Consider the following 17,246-nt stretch of genomic DNA (forward strand, 5'->3'; position numbering starts at 1 on the left):
AGGTGGAGGAGAGGAAAGGGCTCAGTTGAATCTGGAAAGGTCTGTCAGATAGGAAAGAGGTCAACCATTCCACTGCCAGATCTGATGCCAAGGGTATCACAGAGCCGATTTATTAGGGTAGCATGATTAGCCTTATTAAAGGCAGAAGAAAGATAATGAAGGATGAGAACAGAAGGATAGTTGGAGTGGAGGTTTGAGAGCAAGTCTTCACAGGGGAGCATTTTGCATGCCTATGGCAGCTCTGAAGCCAGGCTGGTGGTCGTGGAGATAGCCAACATACTCGGTGTGGTGGATCAGTTGGGGGATGACCAACTTCTCCAGGATTTACCCTGGAAGGGCGTAATGGAGATAGGACAGATAGTTAGCCAGGCAGGAAGGGTCAAGCAGGGGAGTGCGTGAGGGGTAGTTGGAAAGAGCCAGTGTCAAAGGAGTGATTGCAGAAATCAGTCAAGGCAGGAGCCAGTGAGGAAATGTTGTTCTTGATAGTTCTGGAGGAGCAGGGCAGCACCTGTTTGGAGGAGACTTTCATAAAGAGGATTAGCTTAGAGACCTCATCCAGTGCTATGGTCGAGCAGGAGGAGAGTAAGAGGGATGGGGCGAAGGAGGGCAAGGGAGCCTCAGAGCAACTGAGGTAGGAGGGAGGGGAGTAGAGGAGAAATGAGGACAGAATGTCCTGAGTTTTGGTTGTGAAGTGGGAGGCCAATACAGTGCAGAGGGCCTGGGATAGAAGAGACTGCATTAGGATTGGCGAGTTCCTTGCATATTTTGAATAGTTCAGTCTTTGAGCGGGTGGAGACTCTGTATTGCCTTTGGAGCAGGCAACAGGCCAGTCTTGTCAGTAGATGTGCTTGATGCCAGCCACTTCCATTCAGCAACTCTGCACTTGCGTTTCAGAGAGTCTAGGTCAGAGTCATACCAGGTGTTGTGCTTGGAGGCAGGGTTCATGCAGATCCTCATGACAAGGGCAATGATGTCAAGGGTGTTGGAGATGGAGAGGTGAACGTTAGAAAGGGCTGTATCAGTGCGACAGTCAGTGGCCGGAGCGGGAAAGGGGAATGCAAGTGGGAGCAAAAGCAGCAACTGACACTTGCTTCATCGGTCGAATGACAGAGAAGGAAACTGGCAATGCGGGCAGAGGCTTAGCTGGGGAGCACAGGAGGTCCAGGTGAGAGGACAGAAGAGCATGATGAGACCAGGAGAGAGGTGTAGTGAGACAGTTGGAGATAGGGCTGCCTGCTGAGATGAGCGCATCCAAGGTGTCTGTCTGAGAGGTTCGGACTGGACGGAAGAATGGTGAGGGAGAGAGAGTCGGAGGCAGTGGAAGAGTCCAGGGGCCACATCTGGAGAGTGAAGGTGACTATTGAAGTCTCTGAGGAGAGGATTGGAGGTAGAGGCCAGGAGAAAAGAGGCGAGGTCTGCTCACTCCGAAAGAACGGGGACACAGGACCCGGAGTCCTGAAGATGGTGGAGAGAGTAAGCAAGAGGATAGGAGACAACAAACCTACAGATGAGGCATTCAAAGGAAGAGTAGGATTGAGTGGGTATGATAGTAGCAGGGACCCATTCTGGGACGATCAGGGCCACTCTGCCCCTAGACTGGATAGGCCTGGGTTTAGAGAGGATCTTGTAGCCCTCAGGGAGTAGTGTGTCGAGGAGAACGTTGGGCCGAGAGCCCTGGGCCATGACAGTGCCATTCTCATAGATATTAATGAAACACCTAGAGGATGGAAAGTGTGCCAAGAGTACTTCCCATCTGGCTCCACCATTAATGGGTGAAGAAGAGAATGGGGAGAGGACTGAGACCTTGTGGTAGTCTATAGGCCAGGAGAGGGAGCAATACAGCGGATGTCAGTGACAGTCTTCCTGGAAGAAGTCTGTGACAATATGCTTGGCTCTCCATCTGTTCCTAATTGTTCATCTTGACTGGGGTAGTATGAGTGTTCCAGTGGTGATTCTCATTCTCTATGTATTTGTGACACTTTACTGGGACAAGTATGAGAGTTCCATTAATGCCCCTTATGCTCTTCAGACACTCTCGATATGGTATCTTGACTGGTACGAGTATGAGCATCCCGATAACTCTTTATTCTCATACTCTCTCCATATTATGTAGACTGGGAGGAGTATGACTGTTCCACTCACTATCTTTGGCCCCCCTCCCGGGTCTTTCCATTTTCCCCATTACCTGAGCTCTTCAGGGATAACGTCACGGGCTGGTACAACATTGCAGGTCCCCTCTGGTCAGCTGTCAGGTTGGCTCTTTGGTTTCTCTGTAGTTTCTCATGCTGGCTTGCTGCCGCTTCTTCCCTCAGTTCGTCTCTCTCTCTCTCTCTCTCTCTCTCTCTCTCTCTCTCTCTCTCTCTCTCTCTCTCTCTCTCTCTCTCTTTTTCTCTCTCTCTCTCTCTCTCGCGCTGAAAGTGGTGTTGGCATAGCTAATAGACTGACTAGTCCACCATGACTTGTTCATGGTCACGCCATCACTTGTTCCTGGAAGGGATGCCTTGTGTCCCTTTCAATACATCTCTTCTCCTCTTTGTTGCCAGACTTCCACTGCTGTACCTGGGCTTTCGTTCTGCATAGGACGCTGCATGCCCAATTTTTGCTTCTGCTCCTCATTGCGGGACAATTTGAAACTCGCGGAGGCTCTTTCTCCGTAGGTCTCCACCTCCTCCTCTTATTACGCTACAGTGGGACTTCCCCAGCATAGCGCTGATGTCCTGCCTTTGTTTTTAACTCCTCATCATTACTCTTCCATTGTTTTTCTTCATCTGTCTGATTCAAGTTTTCCTTTACAGGTACCATTATAGTTTTTGGACAGTAACAAATTCTGAGGGAGTCTTCTTCCCTTTCTTCACAAGATGTTCTGGGAGGAGAATTTAGTGGGATGTGACTTGGGGAGTTCTTCCCCAGAACCGGGGTCCTTGTCGCCACAGAGGCGCGGGGGGGCGTCTCTTTTGGTGAGGTCCCATTTGCCTCTACCCCTAGAGAGGGAATTGCATAGCAGGCTCACGTTCCTAGCCTCACAGGGAGAGGCTCCACCCTGTGTAGAAGTGATGGAATCCATCAATTTGCCACATCTGCTTGTAAAGAAAAGTAAGTTCCACTTTTCTCTTTAGAAGTGCGATCATTGAGTGTAGTTGTACATGTGAAAAACAATGCAGTTCACAACCTTCCCCACACAGGCCAGAATGTCCTCCACACATCAGCTTTTGTATAGGTTTCATTTTAACAACATGCTTCATTTTAATATCTCGACTGAACCACCAGACAAACCTTTGCCTGACGCACTTCCACCCAATTTCCACTCAGATTGTGGTTATCACATTAGTCCTCAGAAAACTAGACAATTGAAAAAGCATCCTTCTGTTTTGTTGCTACTACTACAATACCTACAAAAAGTCTTTGAGTCTGCTCGTATCCCTCTATACCCCAACAAATCATCAACCCCATGCAGACTTGCTTATCGTACATAAAAGGTTGCGGTTTAAGTTACCTATTTGTGTAAGTCTGTCCATTGTGACCCCCTCACTGCCACTCTTTCGAAAGACTTTTAATCTCCCAATGCCAGCCCTCATTCTCTTGCCAATCCAACAATGGCCTCTCTACTCCCAAATCAATCTGTATTCCCTTGAAATTCAAACCAGTTTCCCACGAAGGAAATCTGCTCAAACTAAGGTCTGACTTCTGCCAGAGGTTCTTCAAAATCCTTTTTTCTCTTCAGTTGTCTGATATTTTGACTAGCCAAGTCACAACGGAAGTCAGTTGAAATACCAAATAATTGAAATTTTACCGAAACTTGACCGGTGGAAATAATCAGTAAAGATTTCTAGAAAGAGAAGCATATTGATTTGTTTTTCTTAAATGATAGTCAAGGATAGTCTGTTTAACAGATTAAATATCACATAAAGGCACCAAGCACAGGGGGAAATGAGGCAACTGCACCCTTGCTTCTTTAGCAATGGTTGTAGGAATCTCACGTTGCCCCTGTACAATTGTTTAGTTTTCAGTTTCTGACTGTACACCCCAGAGGCGGTTGGTGAATTTTTTAATTGGACGGCATAAATATTTCCCCAAAATGTGAGTGTGACGAAGCATAGCAAGGGAACTACAAACCAATAAAGAGGTGCTGGGGGCTTCCCACTTTTGGAATAGAAATTAGTCTATCCCCCTCGGGTGCTTTAAGGTGAGGCAAATCCCCTATGAAATCGTGTAGTGTACAAGGGGAGTGAAGAATGCACTTTGAAACTTGGCACGGATATAATATAGCGCGAACAGCAAATGCATTACCTTAGAAGGTGCATAGAAAGAAACACCATTTTGTAATTATGGCAGAGGCACAGGCTTGCTTGGCTTTGCTGCAACAGTTCAGCCCCATGAATGATTCTACTAGGCCCAAATCAGTAGGGCAGAATGAGCCTGCACCACCAGTTCTCACGGAAGGTCACTTCCCCCTTGTCCATTCACTGTTGCAAATACTTCGTATCATTGGAAGGAATGCGCCCTGCATGGCCGTAAGACAACACCAGGCTCCTCGCAGTGCCCATTCATTACAATCAAGCTGCCAGCATCCGCACCGTATTGTTATTAAATGGGCCACGCCGCCGCAGGTGTATCACTAATGTATATGTATGTTGAATGTTTGCATGAATATGCACACATCCTTGAAAAAGACACAGGAGGGTTGAAACATGTGTTGGCAAAACTGTTATTAAGCCCACACTGTGACCAACCTCATCCGACTCATTTGAGGTTTTGTTAACAGATAATATTATCACAAATCGGAACCACAGACCCAGCGCCTGTGTGACTAGGGTTTTAACATGTTTTTGCATAGTATGTGTTCAGTTTCTTTGACTTTTGAGTATAATGGAAATGACATACGTGGTTATATGAATTAAAGTAAGCAGGCAAAGGACTAGTAGGAGTTTTCAAGTTTGGGACAGGGAAAGCAGACAACCTAGTGATGTGTTACGTTTAAGAGGTTGAATTTCTTTCGTCTACGACATTGGTTTAAATATAGGTTTAGTTGTGAGGCTTAAAAGATGGTTGCATTATTAAGACAGTCCAAATGTATGTTTTTGTAGAGCAGCACCGTATGACGATAGCACAGAAACATGCTCATGTGTGTGAAAGTATCACCAAGTGTTAAGCACAAGGACATTTTTAATAAACTTTAAGTTCAATTTTTGAGAGTGAAAGTGAAGAATATGTCCCTATTACAATTTTGTTTACAAACAAGTGCACAATCCCGCAGGAGTATTCCTACTTTTCAGGGCTTTACATTCAGAAGCAGTTCTAAAAAATGTGGACTTGGCATTCCCCAGTGAAGTGAGAGTGGTTGTAGGAATCCTAGGAGTCAATATTACCTTCCCAAGCCTAGGCGATGAGGCTGCTATTGAGTCCTTGGCTCACCTATAGGTAGATATAAATGCTAGCAGGGCTGACGGGTAAATGACCACACGCAATTTTGTTGAATTGCGCGAGGAATATGTGAAAGTGAACTGTACTTTAGATCTCGTAAGAAGTGGGTACATATGTTGGAGCAGTAAGAAATGCAGGTTTAGGAACTGTCTTCATGAAGAGATGGCTCTTTAGTATTTCTTCTGTAAATGAGGGTAACCCGCAATGCCCAAGGCCAGCTGATTCCCTATGAATAGGAGTTTATCATTGTGTCCCATGGGGTGCTGCAGATCATGCATTTGCTCACCCGCAGGTTAGTTTTAAAAAGGAAATAATGGGGTCGATGGACAGGCTTCTGGTTGGCCCAGATGCTATGTGTGCCCCAGAAGTAAGCATAGGCCCAATGGACCATTTGGGGCCTTCTATAACGATGGACTGAGCAGTGGGAACCTTGTGGTTAGATAAACTGGAAGTCAATCCTTTGGTAAAGCAAAGGTGAGTCAAAGGAGGACGGTGTGTGAGGCTTGATTCCACTCTCACGTCCTCAGGAAATGTATGAAAACGCTTCTTCTTTCTGATTCTTTAACCTAGATATGTGTCGTTCTGTGAAACTCCACAAACTCTGATATTCTTGTCCTTTTGGATGGAAATATATTATTTGTTGTTACTGTCTTTTCATGTTACGGTACTTTGATGCCCATGGGCATTAGCTCGATACTAATAAATAAATAAACGCGGTACCTGGTGTCAGTTCTTCAGCAACCTTGTTTGGTGCAACACTCGCTGACTCGCGCTTGACCACTGTGGAGCCACTGCATGCGTATAGTTGCCAAGGAAGAACTTCTGAAGCTTCTGTGTGGTGCAGCTGTCTGGTTCCGTGAAGACCCCAATGATTTTGTCAAGACAGGGTACATCTTTTCCTCCCAAAACTGTTGCCAGTGCTGCAAGCCTCCCACGTGTAACGTTAATATTTTCTCCAGAGCATTGTATCCTATTACTGAGCCCCCTTGTTGTATAGGGTTCTTTTGCTTCACACCTAGGTTAGATATATAATATTTCAGGTGGGTGGCCAATTCCTATGCATAACTCCATTAGCTGGGGTTTCTTGATAGTTGTGGCTCACTTTGTTTAGCAGCCCCAATTGCCAGAAGGTGTTGGTGCTTGTGCTTTGTATTGGGTCAGCACAATGATGGGCCGCAAGTTTTCCTTGAGGGAAGGGCATCTTCTTGGACTTGTGGTTTGACTGGTTTGCGGCATTGGGGGACATGGGAGGGGGGGGGAGAGATGCGGGAAACCTGAAGGGGTCTCATCTGCTGGTCCCCGGAGATCTATCGTCCAGCTGGCCAGGACACGGCCATCGCTATTGGATCCGGTTCCTGGGGGTGGACCAGTGGGGGAGGATCACCTGGACGAGGGGTCTTCGGGAAGTGGAAGTGGGACATCGAAGGTTGAGACGCGGTATCCCCCTTCCTGTAACACCTTTTCCCCATCCTACCCTGTAGGTTATTTAGAAGCTCTACCCCCCACCCTCCTTTTCACGCATGAACTCTTTCTTACACGGTAACAGACAACTGACTAACACCAGAGCCATTTGCCTGACGTGTCCCAATACATGGCTCAGGCAGAGTCAGGCAATTGACCATAACCACGCACACCTGACGGCCCTTTACCTTCGCCACAGGGATAGAAGGCGGAGCATGAAAGCACACTTCGAGCAAGGCCAAATGTACAAAGAGACCGCTACACCAAACTAGCAGTTCAAACAGAGGAGAAAGGCAGTGAGACCTGGAAGGACAACAAAAGGGGAATTGCCCTTGCCCTTTTCAACTCAGACCCTCAAAGCCTTTGAATGGTTAATCATAAGACTGGTAGTTACAGCTGGCATTCAGAGCAGTAGATGCCAGTGGTACATGGGGGGGGGGGTTCCTGCATACATAATGCAGGCGGAGAGGCAAGCTGGCTACCATGGTAAAATCGTTGACTTCAGAGAACAAAGAAGCCAACGGGTTCAGCACAGCCGGTGAGTTGGAGGAAAAGAAGCTCAGTTAAGGTCCAGGAGCAGAGGAGTCTGGCGCCACATGGGATCTCATTCGAAAGGCTATTATCTGGACCATTTTTGAAACAACGAGAACCAAAAGGCCCTATGAAAGGGCAGTGTAAGGCATCAGTGTTCCTACAAGGGTTACATCAAATCCCTTGTACAATCAAAAATCTCCGACCCGTTGCCAGAAAGAAAGCTTGGGGAAGGGAAACCCTGCTTTCCAATAAAGTTGTGAACTGTGGAATGTGTCAAGTGTGAACTTGATAGATGGCGAAAGAAAGCTAGGAGAAGGAAAACCTTGCTTTCCAATGAAAATGAGCAATGCATGAACCGTGTTTAAAGTACATGAAACGCATTAAAGAAAGGCCATAGTGAACCTGATGGAGGGAGGCCAAATTGTGAGGAGAATCTGAGCCCGACGGAGGGAGATCCTGGGGCGAAGAGCAATCACCCAAGGTGCAAGATCACCGAGAGATCTTTCTGTTTTTGTCATTGTGAAACCACCACAGGCCTACTGCAAGAGACTTGTGCAAGAAGGCGACTTAGCCTTTGAAGGTTTTTGATACCATTGAACGGAACTGTGAACCTCGTGCTGACAAGGCCAAGGAGTGTGCTGTGCTCGAGAGTCCCATCTTATCCTGTGCTTCAAACTTGGCGAATGGAGACCCAGCCATACCATCCTGATGTATCATTTGGTGAACACTTCTTTCTTTTCTGGTGAACATTATCCCACACTGTTTTTGTAATTTAGTGGTAAGGATTGGCATTAGGTTTTTTAGTATAGGCCCTTTTTTATTTGACCAGACGTTACTAGGACTGCCTTATTATTATTTGATGGTCGTAGTTTGCTCCCATCTTAGATTTAGGTTTAGAATGGCGTTTATCTCACCCATTATAAAGTTCAATAAACACCCTTGAACTGTGATCACTTGTCTGTCTTTACTGTTGGCAACATGAGTTCCTTACAGAGAGTATCAGGATGTCTCTCTGATAACTGTTGGGGGGCAGAGCTTTGCAATCTGTGATAGTCTTGACAAGTTGCAGGCTGGGGAAAAGCCCTCCCACAAATCCTCTCTGTTGGCTTCTTCTTCGTAGCTTCAGGACTTGGCGACTCCTGTGAAAGAACTTACAAGCATTACTCCGACCAAATTCTTGAACTGGTGCATCAGTATGCTCCCCTCAAATCGAAATTGGTCAGGAAGAATAACAATCACCACAACTAGTTCCACAATGAGCTCTGCAAGCTCAAGATCGAGAAAAGAAGTCGGTCGTTGGCGAACAAGGAACTTTGGAATTGCGTTTAATGTGAAATACAGAAATAGTATTAGAGATGCAAAATCTAGTTACTATAATGAGTTGATAGAAGCCGCCCCCAGCTCCACAAGTAAACTCTTCAGCATCCTCAACTCTCTAGTAAAACCAAAGGCTTTGTTTGTTTAGTTTATTTATATTGCGCCAGGCCTGGGGGCATCTGGTCACATTTCTTACAAAGTTACAGATAACATCACAGAACACATCATAATACGCCCCCCCCACCCATTCTCCATTGGAGGAGGACTGTGATTTAGTGCAAAGGGCTTTTGCCGACAAAATTCAGAAGGCTAGAGATGTTATCATCGAGGCCAGAGAAATATCAAATATGGATTCACCCGTATTTGTTGCTGAACCGAGACAGAGGGAAGTAGCGAGTTTTAATTTTCACCAAATCTCGGAGGACACGATGGTCAAAGTGTTTGCAAACAGGAAACGCACTTCATGCGCTGAAAACTTAATACCACCCAAAGTAATATTGGAAAACCATTGTTTTCCCCAGTCTTGTCCAAATTAGTCAATGCATCTTGTCAAGATGGCTTATTACCCCAATGTATTAAGGAAGTCACCATTACGCCGTTGGTCAGAAATCCTAGTCTAGACCCTAAGGGCCCTGGTAACTTGTACCCAATGACTAATTCTAACTTTATTTTTAAAGTCATGGATAAAATAGCAACTAGCCAACTCTAAGAACATGTTGAAGCCAATAATATTCTTCATGAGCAACAATCGGGTTTTCGGGCCGCCCACAGTAATGAGCCGGACATGCTAGATTTGAAGACCCGTATGCTAGCTATTCTCGATGAGGGCAAGACAGGTCTTCTAATGCTTTTGAACCTAAGTGCAGCCTTTGATCTGGTTGACTACCAACTTTACAGCAGGTCCTGGACAAAATGGCGGGGTGCTCGCGGTTGGCCTTAACATGGCTGACATCATTCTTAGTGGACCGCAAAGCAAGAGTCCGTTTGGGGGGGGGGATACATTTCTAGGACTGTACATTTAAGTTTTGGGGTTCCACAGGGAGCCAGTTTGTCTCCCCACTTTTAAATCTTTACATGAAATATCTGTGTGATCTACTCGAAAGCGTCAGTGTGTTTTTCAACAATTACGCCGACGACACCAAGCTGGTGCTGGAGTTGGATGGAGACTATCGTGCGGACAGTGCCAAATTTACAGCAGTATATGGCATCATAGAAAAGTGGATGGAGGACAACTGGATGTGCCTGAATAGCAAAAAAACGGAGTTGATGATTTTCGGCACCAGCCAAGCAAGAGCTAAGTTAGGAGCAGAATACGAGTCATTCCGCATTAAAGACACATGCATCCAAGTGGCTGCTCAGGTTAAAACCCTTGGGATAATGATAGAGACATCCATGGGGTCAGAGGGCCATGTGAATAATTTACACAAAAATAACTCATCTGCGCCTTCTGAGAGCCATTGGAAGTGAGAAGAACTCTGCTACCATTGCCAGGTCTATCATCTTGTCCCGCCTGGACTATGGCAACTAATTGTTGCTCAGGGCCTCAAAGAAAAGCGTGGAGAGATGTCAGATTATGGAGAATAATGCGGTACGCGTCTTCAAAGGGATTAATAAAAGAGATCATTTATCCGAAGGAAGGAAAGCCCTACACTGGCTCAGGATAGAAGACATGATTCTTTTTAAATCTCTGACCTGAGTGCACAGGTGCCTGCATGACTCTGCGCCAGCTTTCCTGATGAAAAAGATTGTAAGATACAATCCGAATCAGTCATTGAGGTCAGAAGCTCACGGTAGATCCAAGTGCCCTCATTCAGCCGAGCGCTGGGCACTGATAGTTTCTCCAGTGCGGGTAGCCCAGCATTGGAATAAGCTGCCTCTATTCCTCCGTCTTGAATCTAACTACAGAACTTTTAGGAAGCACCTCAAGACCCATTTGTTTAAATAAACTTCTCCGTTGAGCGTTGGAGAGCCTGCTAACTCAACCGTCTCAGTCTAGTCCTAGTTGTATGTTTTCATGTTTACGCCCCCTGATGCCTGCGGGCTGTCGGCGCTTTATAAGCATATAAATAAATACAATTAAAATAAAAAAGGTAAGGGAGCAGACCATCCAGTGATATGGACTATAGGCCCCAATCACAAGGTTCATCCCATTCAGACATTATGCTGGCCACCAAACCAGTGGGGTGGGATTGGGGCTGGGTTGCGGCCCACATTCAGTTTTCTCTGGCTTCTCAGTCTTTTGCAAGGGTGTGGATTAAGCATTGATTCCAGACCCCATTCACAAATTGGTCAAAGCTGGTCCTGGCAACAGCAGCCCTCACTCGCCCAGTCAGACAATAGTTGTGGCAAAGTATGCCACACTCCTCACATTTGCCCAAACATATACGAAAAATGTCTGGCATTTGGACATGGTACTAGATTTTACATGTAGCTTCTGATAGTGACAAAACGCTGTGCCCAACTAGGATAAAAAGACATGCAAGGTGACTCACACAGGGAAAGCAGGGTACAAGCTGTACCCTGACATGCGCAGGGTTCCTCAGGAAGTGAACATCATTTACTTCTCAATCGCAGGAGCCTTGCACCCGAGGATTATGATGGAACCTTTGGACACATAATGCAGGGGGGTCGCAAATAACAACTTACTTCAACCCCTTGTTAAATCTCAATTGACGGATCATGAAACAATCTAGACCCTCTAGCAACATACTGCTCAAAATATGATCAAAAAGTGTGATGCTTATAAGTGGAATAAGCTGGTCGGGTCTAACGTGCTTTCATAACTGCTCTACTCGTAACCAATATGATTTTTGGTCTCCAACTCGTATTTCCAGCAAACATTCCAGTGATTCAGTGGTTGTGTGGACAATACCAACATGTCATTTGAGTGTGTTTTTCTAAGCACTATCCACTTTTTTAAAAGCCTATTAGCAGACCACTGGTCCATATTGCTTACTGGTCCATAGGGCAGAATACAGCCCCTACGCTTGTGCAATAAACTGTTTAATTGAAGGGCCCTTCCTTCTCTCATTATCTCTCCGTTCCAAATACTGAAATGCCTTCTTGTTGGCTATGAATAGATACAAACAAGGGGGGGGGCGTCCTGCCTGTGATAGTAGTTGCGATGTATTTATACACTCAATTTTGGTAATGTGGTTCAGCTTTTCAGTTTGCTGAAACTATTTTTAACATTATTGTAAAATTTCTGAGAGCAACAATCTATCTGTAGTCAGAAATAGACCTTTAATACATTTTTCAAGAGGGTGGCATAGCTTGTTCCCTCTACACAAGTATCCAAATTAATTTGTAGAACAAAGAAGTGAACAACATAAACAAAGAAAACATTCCACAGAAAGCATTACTTCATGCAAGAAGGCAAATTAGTGCAAAAGCAATGCAACATATAACAAAAAGTGCGAGCATGTAAGCCCTAACCTGAAGTATCTAATACTGCATGTTAGTATCCTATGCAAACACTAAAACCTTATTCAATTTCAACATCCTAGAAAAAGCATGCCTAATATAGCTTGTCTAGGAGAAAAGACATTGGAGAGGTCTACCAGAGCCAGGCTAAAGGGTGACCTATATAGCAATACTTACCAATTAAAGGAGGATTTGCGCAAAAGGTGTGTAATTGATGGAAGGTTTTTAATTGATCATAAACATGGGTGTTGCTCTGGGTAAACCTCCAAGCCATAGTTGTTCAGCCTGCTGTGTAGTTGGGGAAGGGGAAAAAACAATATGCAAAACAGGGTTGGTCCCACCCCAAAAGGGGTAGTCTAGTTGACATTGCTTGGCATCGGCCTGATGGTGCCCAACAAGACCGAAACATGTCTGGAGTTCCTCGTAGTCCTGTGCGGAGGGAACTTGCCCTACCAGTTGTTAGGACTGATTTTTCTATACTCTGGCCTGGTGGACAGATGTATAGAAGGCCAATCAGGTATTGTGACAGGGACAACTCTGGGGGCTGTAGACAAACCAGTGCAAGGTATCAAGGCGAGTGGTCTAGGCTAAATCTCAGGAGGTGGTGAGCTTGTAATGGGTCAACAATGAGCACACACAGTGAAGAAGTCAGGGAACACACTTGGACAATCAGTTATACAAATACCTATTTATATATGGCCATATAAAGCAGAGAAAAAGTACTACTAGCATGTAATATTATCATACAACACTAAATAAAATATAGATATATACAATCACTTGAGTAGGGCAAAATACATAATACACCCCATAAAAGGAAAATGAGCATTTGTATGCAGCACTACAGGTCCACAGAGATACAACACTAACTTTAAGTCCATCCCTAAGAGGTTGGAGGCCATGTCCTAATGTTCACCAAAGTTCCTCACAATTTTGTGAGACGGGAAAAAATTAGTGTAGGGTTTCTGGGGTCCAATGAATAGTTCCAAGTGGTAGAATACAAGTTATTCTAAATAACAAAAGGGCCCCCAACTTTCGGAGTGCTTGTGCGAACAAGCAATGACAAAGCCAAACTGTTGTAAACGTTTCTGAAAGTTATCAAAACTTTTAAAAGGGAGTTAGGGGTTCAGGTAAGTATCGTTACAAGTAATACCCATACTTTGATTCTTCTTGGGACCTGGCAGGTCTTCTGAAGAGTGTCAGAGGTCCCTTTTCCTGCCATCAGCTTCAGCCCTTGATGCCCAGGCGTTGCAGGTTCCAGCACCTCTATTCGGCAACAAATACTGGTGCAAGGTCTTCAGGTTGGATACTGCAGAAGAACTCAATGCACAGCACAGGACAGGACACAGGTAAGCTGTTTTGCATGACGGCCACCGATGTACAGCGACGCAAGAGGATTCACTTGCCGTTGTCAGGCTTCGCCTCTTATCTCGGCGCCCCTTGATGCTGAAACCACAAAATTGGTGGTTCTTATAGCACAAGCTGAGGATCCCCCAAATTCCAGGCCTCAACTTGAAATGGTGAAATCTGCAGCACAGTAGCCCAAACTCAGAAATGGTCAGCCACTGGGCGGTCCAGGGGCACTTCAAAGGCTGTTCTTCGTTGGACTCTGAGCTGACGTCGAGAATGGATGTTCCCTCCATTCCAGGGGTCGCAGTTCCTTTGCAGGACTGCTGGAGATAGCCTACAAGACAGTGCTCTTCCAGGTCAGCAGCGGGAATTGGTCACCAGGCCTTCTAACGTGTCCACTGTCTCCCTGCAAGGCTTGCAGCTGGACAGGATACGTGCCTCATTCGGTTTCTTCCAGGATCCCTCTAGAGTGGGTGCAGTGGTCCTCTTCTTATCCAAAAAGTCAGTTAAGAACTGAAACTCTTACTAGCCAAATCACACACACCCCAGCAGTGGTCTAATCAGGACCACTGGTGGCACAATTCATGAATACCACTCAGACACACCAAAACCAGTGTGTGGATTGAACCAGAATGTCCCAACCCACACCCTGGCAGCAAACACACATGGCGCTGCAGTAGCCCATGAAAATATTCTGCTTTCCTGGTAACTGGAAGTTCATATAAGGATTTTCCTGCCGTCACAAGCCAAGAAGAAGGGTCAGAGACAAGATGACCAAGGGACAAACAAAAAACCATGTGGCACTGCCACATGGTTGGGCACTAACCACAGTTGGTAGCCAAATGCGGTAAGGCTAAAGTAAATTACACCAACAAATAGCAATAAGTAACTGCTGCCACCAACCTGTCCCTTAGGCAAACCTAGAGTAACCAAAAATCCTCTGTCTAGGGGAAAACAAAAAGTGACCCAATTGTACTGCATTGTACAATGATAGAAAGTTACCAAAGTGATACCAAATTACCAAAAGTGGCAACAAAATGACAAGACTATGAGAAACAATGTTTCCCAGTACTGACAGCCTGAAGCACATGTCAGTTTCCCCATGACAAAATGAGCAAAAGCCAGAGTAGTGAAGCTTAAGGCTTCACTGCACTGTAAAAATTGCAGGTCAGAATCAAAAATAAATGCAAAAAGTTTCGGGGTCCATAGAAATGGAAGGTGCTGTAAAGAGAAGTCTTCCCTAACAGCAATTTGGGTCGGATTGCTTCCATGGTGGCAGACCCAAGACTGATTTGCACATGCCTTACCTTCTCTATGATGGTACAGAAGGGATTAAAAAATGATCACATGGAAGCCGTCCAGAGCAATGCTAGTGGTTCCGATTTAATTCAAAGCATCCTATTTGTCACATTTTTTGTTTACGGGAAGGGTTTGTGCCTCAAGTGTCATTGAGTATGACTTGCTATACTCCGCTCCTCCCACTCCATTGCCATCTGGACTTATTGCGTGTTGCCCAAACTGTGGTCCAGAATGTGCAGTCACTGTGGTTTGTCTCAGTACATTGTGCCTCTACCCCCTGGTGTGTGAGACCCAGTCAGAAGTCGATGCCGAGATTTCTTCGATGCCCCAAGGGCCATGCATGTGTGTGGATTCCCCCTTAACATGTCTGAAGATGTCCGACTATTCGAGGTGATGATTTTACAAAGCTGTTGGAGTTATTTGAACCTACAAAAAGTCCCTAATGTGCGTTTGTCAAAATCAAGGTCTGGTGATTTTTATACCAAAGTGCATAATAACCTCTCACCAGATGGGTTTGAAAGCGTGCGTGTTACCCATGTCGCTGCAGTATTACTTCTTAGCCAGCAGGTGGGAGCCTTGCATTGCCTAACGTCTTCCTCCTTTTTTTGTTTTGACAGAACCAATTGTGAATGATGGTAATGAAGACACCATCTCGGAGGAACCACTAGCTGGAAACCTCTTTACAGCTGGATCCTTGCCAGGAAGGAAGCCCCGCGCCATTAAAAAAAATAAAAGTAGTGCCAGTACTTTCTCCGCTTTGTCCGAATCATACTGATGTGTCCATCTCCCTATCCTCATTTTATTAATAAAATGTGTTTGCTTTAGTCACAAAGAACACCCTTTCTGTTGGATCTATGAACGATTTCACTAACTCTGGTTCTTAGAAGCTTTCTTTCAAATGTTCCTTTTTTGTTTAACTTCTTTGCATTTGTGGAATTGTGGGTGGTCTGCCAAACGCAATAGACCGCCCTGGTCTCCTTTGCAATTAAAGCTTTCTCAGTTCACCATGTATGTTTTGCACCACTTAACGAAATTGGATTTGAAAATCCAATTTCACAACCAGGAAGTTTTTTTTCACTTTTTTAAAAAACAATAATTGTGTAAGTTCTTCATACCCCCCGTTTTGTTATTGCAATGAATATATTGTAATGCAATTTGGTCTTGTATAGGACTGCCTGGTGGAGGTGTGCAACATGGGGAGCGCCTGGCACCCCCCACCCCTGCACTCAAGAATGCAGGGTTTGGGCTCATAGGCCTTTGGTCCCCTCCTACGCTGTCTTGGGGAGCATGAGGTTACTGGTGACAAACCGTGCTGGGAAACGTAAACATATCCATCATTTTGCACACATCATCAGCAGCGCCCTTAAAATGAGATGTTCTTTAGTTGCAGTGGGTGTGGGGAGACACAGCAGGAACGGGGGGTTGATGTTTGGAGTCCCCCACTAATGCCTGTGCCACATATATCTTATGATATGAATGTTTGAGGGATTTGAAGTGGATGGGCACATGTCCAGCTGGAAGCTGGCACACAGCTCTAGTGACTGCCATAGAGTCAGTCTAGAGTTCTGCCGAAAGTTCAGGGGGTGCGAGGGAGAAACGTTGCTATTTTTAATATAATCAGTTGGGCATGTTAACCAAATTGAAATCAAAATGCTTTTTTTATTACTTTGTAAATCATGTTGCCAGTACTATCTCCTTCTTGATTCTCAGGTGCTCCTACCCCATGGATAAAGCAATGCCTCTGATCTTGTGAGTTAGTGAGTTCTCTTTTCTCTTGCTCTGCCTCTCAAGAATGGATGGGGTGCTCCGGCTAATGTGTTTTGGAGGAAGTGTGCCTAGTGGCATACTAGGTTGCTGGTGCCCCTGGACAGAAGTTCCATATGCTGGGTTCCGTTGATCTTTTTTTGTGTTACTTGGCTTGGGGAATAGAGCGTGCATTCTTGGCGGGAACTTCAGTCCCCTGCACTTGCATAGCTCAATACTATCTGCAGATGATTCTGGCTCTGTGGTAGGCCCTGCAGCAGACCCAAGCTCTAGGAACAGATGGGTCAGATCTATTCACCTGAGCATGACCTGAACGATGTAATGCCACATAGTAGAACAACTATGGTGACTTTAATTCCTGCATTAACCGACTGCTGCAGCAGGTAACCATGCCTTGCTCCTTGCTTAGTGATAACACTTGCAGAGTAGGTCAGATCTAGGAGACAGACAACTAGACATGGTTCCAACCAATTCACTTTGTTAAATTAAAGAAACAACCCCTCTGCTAATCCGACTGCTATAAAGGTCCCCTATTCTAAAAAATTAAAATAAAAGGGTGCTCGGCAGAATGCCTTACAAACGTGTATAGACCATGGTGAAGTCTCCTTCTTAGCTTGTGCTGGTTGGTGGTTGGCTCCCTTCTAAAGTCTCTCTCTGGCCTTCACCTGCTCTTAAAG

General features: G+C 45.4%; 1 protein-coding gene across 1 annotated transcript in view; it reads left to right on the forward strand.

Moving 5' to 3' along the window:
* Positions 1-15,640, forward strand: part of ATOX1 (antioxidant 1 copper chaperone) — a 165,376-nt gene extending 149,736 nt beyond the window's left edge. The window contains exon 4 of the mRNA XM_069653997.1: positions 15,423-15,640. The gene's annotated coding sequence lies outside the window, so the exon portion shown is untranslated. The remainder of the gene's footprint in view (positions 1-15,422) is intronic.
* Positions 15,641-17,246: the final 1,606 nt, after the last annotated feature.

This window comes from Ambystoma mexicanum, chromosome 3q, assembly GCF_040938575.1.
Source record: "Ambystoma mexicanum isolate Mex_15411 chromosome 3q, UKY_AmexF1_1, whole genome shotgun sequence".
Classification (NCBI taxonomy): domain Eukaryota; kingdom Metazoa; phylum Chordata; class Amphibia; order Caudata; family Ambystomatidae; genus Ambystoma; species Ambystoma mexicanum.